This window comes from Manis javanica, chromosome 3, assembly GCF_040802235.1.
Source record: "Manis javanica isolate MJ-LG chromosome 3, MJ_LKY, whole genome shotgun sequence".
NCBI lineage: Eukaryota > Metazoa > Chordata > Mammalia > Pholidota > Manidae > Manis > Manis javanica.
The window spans coordinates 152,719,998-152,727,424 of record NC_133158.1 but is presented as its reverse complement, the minus strand read 5'-3'; the positions used below and the strand labels follow the sequence as shown (position 1 = coordinate 152,727,424).

The following is a 7,427-nucleotide window of genomic DNA, read 5'->3' as shown; positions in this document are numbered from 1 at the left end:
GAGGGGAGGCGGGGTGGGGCGGGGTGACGATGACTTGTGTCTGGGGACTCCGCAGGGGCTCCGCGCAGCACGAAAAATAAACGACCACCAAGTTCTTCTTTCTCTGCAGTCTCATTTCCTGCTTGATTTCTAATTCCCGGGATTTCTCCAGGTTTGTCCGTGCTGGTGGGCAGGACAGTTTCAGCGCGGGTAAGTTCATGCCACCGTGACCTGTTGGCAGATGCGCCTTTGTGGTTGACGGGTTTGCTGTAATTATGGCGGGCTTCCTTGGTTCTGGGTCTTCCCAAACTTGTGTTTGAAGGTTGAGAATTAGTGATGAGCACCTGTGATACCTTCAGTTTGAATTTTCTGTTTGGCCCAATTGGAGAACGCGATTCTCAGAAAACTGCATTTAAATGTTATGATTCGTTTGGGTTGGGGTTCCCCACTCACCTCCACCCCCACCATCCATGAAAATAGCCTCTAGAATCGCCCCTAGCAGCTCAAACCTTGTTTACCAGTTCCTGCAATTGTAGATAGGCCTCCCAATATTTTGACTCATAAATAATTAATATAACTAAAATGACCTTGTTTCACTCTTTCTATTTTACACTGCATTTGAGCTTTCATTTAGAATTTTTAGGGCTGTGGTCATTAGGGGCCAGAAACATAGACCTTGTTAAAAATACAAATTCTCAGACTCTACCCCAGATTTACTGAATCAGAAACTGAAGGAATAAGGCGAAGGGGTCTGGTGTTTACAAGCCTTGCAAATGATTTCCATGCAGCTTCATGTTGCGAATTGCTGGTTTAGGAAAATAATTTATTGTAATGACTGTACTTCATATTTATTGAGGGCTTACTCCATGACAAATACAAACATTTTCACAATACTGACTCACTGAAACATCACACCACCACCAAAAAACCTGAAAGAAAATTATTTATGTCATTTGCATTTTTTAGGCACATAACGGTGACTAACCCCAGGTCATTGCAGCTTTTAAGTAGGCAAAGCCAAAGTTGATTCAAACCCAGGCAGTCTGGCACGGTAGTCTGAATATTTAACCACAGAGCCGAGGCTATCTTATTTAGCTACACACTGGACTGTTCCCATATCCAGTGTCTAAGCAGTGAAGTGATTTATAGTTAGTAATCAGCAAGCCAGTTACCAAGGCAGAATTATAGAATCAGGGACTCTAGAAGTAACTCTAGAAGCATGTGTGATATGAACTTGGTCTTTAGCTCTTCAGAGCTGACATGGTTCTTTAAGTTAAAAATTCACATGTGACCTCCAAACTTGGACGTTTGCTCTGGAAACACGGTATATTCGTGGGTTATTGGCATCCACAGTTTTTCTTTCAAAGCTCCTTGGCGACCAACCTCATGGCTTCATATTCTTTAGCCAGTTTCTAACCAAGGTCTAGACTCTTAGAGCCCTGCTATGCTAGGATGAACTACAGAAAGATGATGGTGATACGTTACTCCTTTTCCCAGGAGGGTTGTCGGTGGTCATTTTTGTTGTTGTTTTAAGAACTTACATTAGGAGTGTTTCTTGTTTTCAGGCTTTTAATGAGAAGCCTTTCTACAACTGTTTTGTGTCAGAGGTCTCCATGTATTTTCTGCATTTTATTTATTCTGCTAGAATTACTAGAAAATTGAAAGGCATGTTGGGACTAATTATATTCAACTTGCTCTGTGTAATACATAATTAAAATAATAAAGTCAATAATTGCTTTTATATTTAGAGCATGTGTGTGCCAAAGGCTTTGTACATGTTGCTCAATTCTCAAAAATATTCTTCTGAGGTAGATACTCAAAAGTATACCTATTTTTTAGGTGGACCACTGAGCATAAATGATTCAGAGCCATACTACAACACTTAATTAATCTTAGACCACAAGGGCCCTGCATTTAGCCCTAGCTTTCCCAGCCAGCTCTGCCTCTGTTTCCACGTTCACTATTGTAAAACAGCAAACCGAGGATTGACATATGACCATTCTCCTTTCCGACCATACTTTCTGTTCCTAGGCCTCACACCTGTGAATGGGAATTTGGACTTTATCTGAACTCCTCACCCTGTTTCCCAGACTATGGGCATTCACCTGTACTTTCAGGATCATTTGCCATCTTACTTACATCTTACTATAGCTTACCTAATATTTTTTTTTGGTATCATTAATCTACAATTACATGAAGAACATTATGTTTACTAGGCTTCCCCCTTCACCAAGTCCCCCCCACATACCCCTTCACAGTCACTGTCCATCAACGTAGTAAGATGCTGTAAAATCACTACTTGTCTTATCTGTGTTGCACAGCCCTCCCCATGCCCCCCACGCACTATACATGCTAATCGTAATGCCCTCCTTCTTTTTCCCCACCCTTATCCCTCCCTTACCACCCATCCTCCCCGTCCCTTTCCCTTTGGTAACTGTTAGTCCATTCTTGGGTTTTGTGATTCTGCTGCTGTTTTGTTCCTTCAGTTTTCCTTTGTTCTTATACTCCACATATGAGTGAAATCATTTCATACTTGTCTTTCTCTGCCTGGCTTATTTCACTGAGCATAATACCCTCTAGCTCCATCCATGTTGCTGCAAATGGTAGGATTTGTTTTCTTCTTATGGCTGAGTAATATTCCATTGTGTATATGTAACACATCTTCTTTATCCATTCATCTAATGATGGACATTTAGGTTGCTTCCATATCTTGGCTATTGTAAATAGTGCAGCAATAAACATAGGGGTGCATCTGTCTTTTTCAAACTGGAGTGCTGCATTCTTAGGGTAAATTCCTAGAAGTGGAATTCCTGGGTCAACTGGTATTTCTATTTTGAGCATTCTGAGGAACCTCCATACTGCTTTCCACAATGGTTGAACTAATTTACATTCCCACCAGCAGTGTAGGAGGGTTCCCCTTTCTCCACAACCTCGCCAACATTTGTTGTTGTTTGTCTTTTCAATGATGGCACTCCTTACTGGTGTGAGGTGATATCTCATTGTGGTTTTAATTTGCATTTCTCTGATGATTAGTGATGTAGAGCATCTTTTCATATGCCTGTTAGCCATCTAAATTTCTTCTTTAGAGAACTGTCTATTCAGCTCCTCTGCCCATTTTTTAATTGGAGTATTTGCTTTTTGTTTGTTGAGGTGTGTGAGCTCTTTATGTGTTTTGGATGTCAACCCTTGATAAGATCTGTCATTTATGAATATACTCTCCCATACTGTAGGATAACTTTTTGTTCTATTGATGGTGTCCTTTGCTGTACAGAAGCTTTTCAGCTTGATATAGTCCCACTTGTTCATTTTTGTCTTTCTTTCCCTTGCCCAGGGAGATATGTTCATGAAGAAGTCATTCATGTTTATGTCCAAGAGATTTTTGCCTATGTTTTTTTCTAAGAGATTTATGGTTTCATGACTTACCTTCAGGCCTTTGATCCATTTTGAATTTACTTTTGTGTATGGGGTTAGACAGTGATCCAGTTTCATTCTTTTACATGTAGCTGTCCAGTTTTGCCAGCACCATCTGTTGAGGAGACTGTCATTTCCCCATTGTATATCCATGGCTCCTTTATCATATATTAATTGGCCATATATGTTTGGGTTAATGTCTGGAGTCTCTATTCTGTTCCACTGGTCTTTGGCTCTGTTCTTGTGCCAGTACCAAATTGTCTTGATTACTGTGGCTTTGTAGTAGAGCTTGAAGTTGGGGAGCGAGATCCCCCCACTTTATTCTTCCTTCTCAGAAGTGCTTTGGCTATTTGGGGTCTGTGGCGGTTCCATATGAATTTTTGAACTATTTGTTCCAGTTCATTGAAGAATGCTATTGGTAATTTGATAGGGATTGCATCGAATCTGTACATTGCTTTGGGCATTAAGGCCATTTTGACGATATTAATTCTTCCTAGCCAGGAGCATGAAATGAGTTCCCATTTGTTAGTGTCCTCTTTAATTCCTGTGAAGAGTGTCTTATAGGTTTCAGGGTTTCGGTCTTTCACTTCCTTGGTTAGGTTTATTCCTAGGTATTTTATTCTTTTTGATGCAATTGTGAATGGAATTGTTTTCCTGATTTCTCTTTCTATTAGTTCGTTGTTAATGTATAGGAAAGCTACAGATTTCAGTGTGTTAACTTTGTATCCTGTAACTTTGCTGAATTCTGATATTAGTTCTAGCAGTTTTGCAGTGGAGTCTTTAGGGTTTTTTATGTGCAATATCATGTAATCTGCAAATAGTGACAGTTTGACTTCTTCTTTACCAGTCTGGATTCCTTGTATTTCTTTGTTTTGTCTGAGTGCCGTGGCTATGACCTTAAGTACTATGTTGAAGAACAGTGGTGAGAGTGGGCATCCCTGTCTTGTTCCCGATCTCAGAGGAAAAGCTTTCAGCTTCTCGCTTTTCAGTATGATGTTGGCTGTGGGTTTATCATATATGGCCTTTATTATGTTGAGGTACTTGTCCTCTATGCCCATTTTGTTGAGATTTTTTATCATGAATGGATGTTAAATTTTGTTGAATGTTTTCTCAGCATCTAGGGAGATGATTGTGTGGTTTTTGTCCTTCTTTTTGTTGATGTGGTGGATGATGTTGATGGGTTTTTGAATGTTATACCATCCTTGCATCCCTGGGATGAATCCCACTTGGTCATGGTGTATGATCCTCTTGATGTATTTTTGAATTCAGCTTGCTAATATTTTGTTGAGTATTTTTGCATCTACGTTCATCAGGGATATTGGTCTGTAGTTTTCTTTTTTGGTAGGGTCTTTGCCAGGTTTTGGTATTAGGGTGATGTTGGCTTCATAGAATGAGTTTGGGAGTATTCCCTCCTCTTCTATTTTTTGGAAAACTTTAAGGAGAATGGGTATTATGTCTTCTCTGTATGTCTGATAAAATTCTGAGGTAAATCCATCTGGCCCGGGGGTTTTGTTCTTGGGTATTTTTTTGATTACTGATTCAATTTTGTTGCTGGTAATTGGTCTGTTTAGATTTTCTGTTTCTTTCTGGGTCAGTCTTGGAACGTTGTATTTTTCTAGGAAGTTGTCCCTTTCTCCTAGGTTTTCCAGCTTGTTAGCATATAGGTTTTCATAGTATTCTCTAATAATTCTTTATATTTCTGTGGGGTCCATTGTGATTTTTCCTTTCTCGTTTCTGATTCTGTTGATGTGTGTAGACTTTATTTTTCTCTTAATAAGTCTGGCTAGAGGCTTATCTATTTTGTTTATTTTCTTGAAGAACCAGCTCTTGGTTTCATTGATTTTTTCTATTGTTTTATTCTTCTCAATTTTATTTATTTCTTCTCTGATCTTTGTTATGTCCATCCATCTGCTGTCCTTAGGCCTCATTTGTTCTTCTTTTTCCAATTTCGATAATTGTGACATTAGACTATTCATTTGGGATTGTTCTTCCTTCTTTAAATATGCCTGGATTGCTGTATACTTTCCTCTTAAGACTGCTTTTGCTGCGTCCCACAGAAGTTGGGGCTTTGTGTTGTTGTTGTCATTGGTTTCCATATATTGCTGGATTTCCATTTTAATTTGGTCGTTGATCCATTGATTATTTAGGAGCATGTTGTTAAGCCTCCATGTGTTTGTGAGCCTTTTTGCTTTCTTTGTATAATTTATTTCTAGTTTTATACCTTTGTGGTCTGAAAAGTTGGTTGGTAGGATTTCAATCTTTTGGAATTTACTGAGGCTCTTTTTGTGGCCTAGTATGTGGTCTATTCTGGAGAATGTTCCATGTGCACTTGAGAAGAATGTGTATCCTGTTGCCTTTGGATGTAGAGTTCTATAGATGTCTATTAGGTCCATCTGTTCTAGTGTGTTGTTCAGTGTCTCTGTGTCCTTACTTATTTTCTGTCTGGTGGATCTGTCCTTTGGAGTGAGTGGTGTGTTAAAATCTCCCAAAATGAATGCATTGCATTCTATTTCCTCCTTTAATTCTGTTAGTATTAGTTTCACATATGTTGGTGCTCCTGTATTGGGTGCATATATGTTTATAATGGTTATATCCTCTTGTTGGACTGAGCCCTTTATCATTATGTAATGTCCTTCTTTATCTCTTGTTACTTTCTTTATTTTGAAGTCTATTTTGTCTGATACTAGTATTGCAAAACCTGCTTTTTTCTCTCTGTTGTTTGCATGAAACATCTTTTTCCATCCCTTGTCTTTTAATCTGTGCCTGTCTTTGGATTTGAGGGGAATCTCTTGTAAGCCGCGTATAGATGGGTCTTGCTTTTTTATCCATTCTATTACTCTGTGTCTTTTGATTGGTGCATTTAGTCCATTTACATTTAGGGTGATTATTGAAAGATATGTACTTATTGCCATTGCAGGCTTTAGATTCATGGTTATCAAAGGTTCAAGGTTTGTTTACTACCTTACTTAGTTTGTTTACTACCTTACTGTCTAACTTAACTCGCTTATTGAGCTTTTATAAACACAGTCTGATGATTATTTCTCTCCCTTCTTATTCCTCCTCCTCCATTCTTCATATGTTGGGTGTTTTGTTCTGTGCTTTTTTTAGGAGTACTCCCATCCAGAGCAGTCCCTCTAAAATACCCTGTAGAGGTGGTTTGTGGGAGGCAAAGTCCCTCAACTTTTGTTTGTCAGGGAATTATTTAATCCCTCCTTCATATTTAAATGATAGTCATGCTGGGTACAGTATCCTTGGTTCAAGGCCCTTCTGTTTCATTGCATTAAATATATCATGCCATTCTCTTCTGGCCTGTAGGGTTTCTGTTGAGAAGTCTGATGATAGCCTGATGGGTTTTCCTTTGTAGGTGACCTTTTTTCTCTCCCTCGCTGCCTTTAATACTCTGTCCTTGTCCTTGATCTTTGCCATTTTAATTATTATGTGTCTTGGTGTTGTCCTCTTTGGGTCCCGTCTCTTGGGAGTTCTGTGTTCTCCATAGTCTGAGCAACTATTTCCTCCCCCAGTTTGAGGAAGTTCTCAGCAATTATTTCTTCAAAGACAGTTTCTATTTCTTTTTCTCTCTCTTCTTCATCTGGTACCCCTATAATGCGAATATGGTTCCTTTTAGATTAGTCACACAGTTCTCTTAATATTTTCATTCCTGGAGATCCTTTTATCTATCTTTGCGTCAGCTTCTATGTGTTCCTGTTCTCTGGTTTCTATTCCATCAATGGCCTCTTGCATCTTACCCATTCTGCTTATAAATCCTCCCAGAGTTTGTTTCACTTCTGTAATCTCCCTCCGGACATCTGTAATCTCCCTCCGGACTTCATCCCTTAGCTCTTGCATATTTCTCTGCATCTCTGTCAGCATGTTTATGATTTTTATTTTGAATTCTTTTTCAGGGAGACTGGTTAGGTCTGTCTCTGCAGCTCCTCTCTCAGGTACCCTTGGACTGGACTAAATTTTTTTGCCTTTTCATGGTGATAGCGGTGGCTGTAGGCAGGTTGCAGGTGTGTCAGCTGGGAGAAGAAAGTCCT

General features: G+C 39.3%; 1 long non-coding RNA gene across 4 annotated transcripts in view; it reads left to right on the top strand.

The window, feature by feature from the left end:
• The first annotated feature begins 33 nt into the window (after positions 1-33).
• The window catches only part of LOC118970490 (uncharacterized), a 200,721-nt gene continuing 193,327 nt past the window's right edge, over positions 34-7,427 (top strand). For 3 of the 4 annotated variants that reach the window (XR_012129443.1, XR_012129440.1, XR_012129441.1), the window contains exon 1: positions 34-189. This is a non-coding gene — a long non-coding RNA (uncharacterized lncRNA). The remainder of the gene's footprint in view (positions 190-7,427) is intronic. The other variant, XR_012129442.1, reaches the window with a different exon arrangement.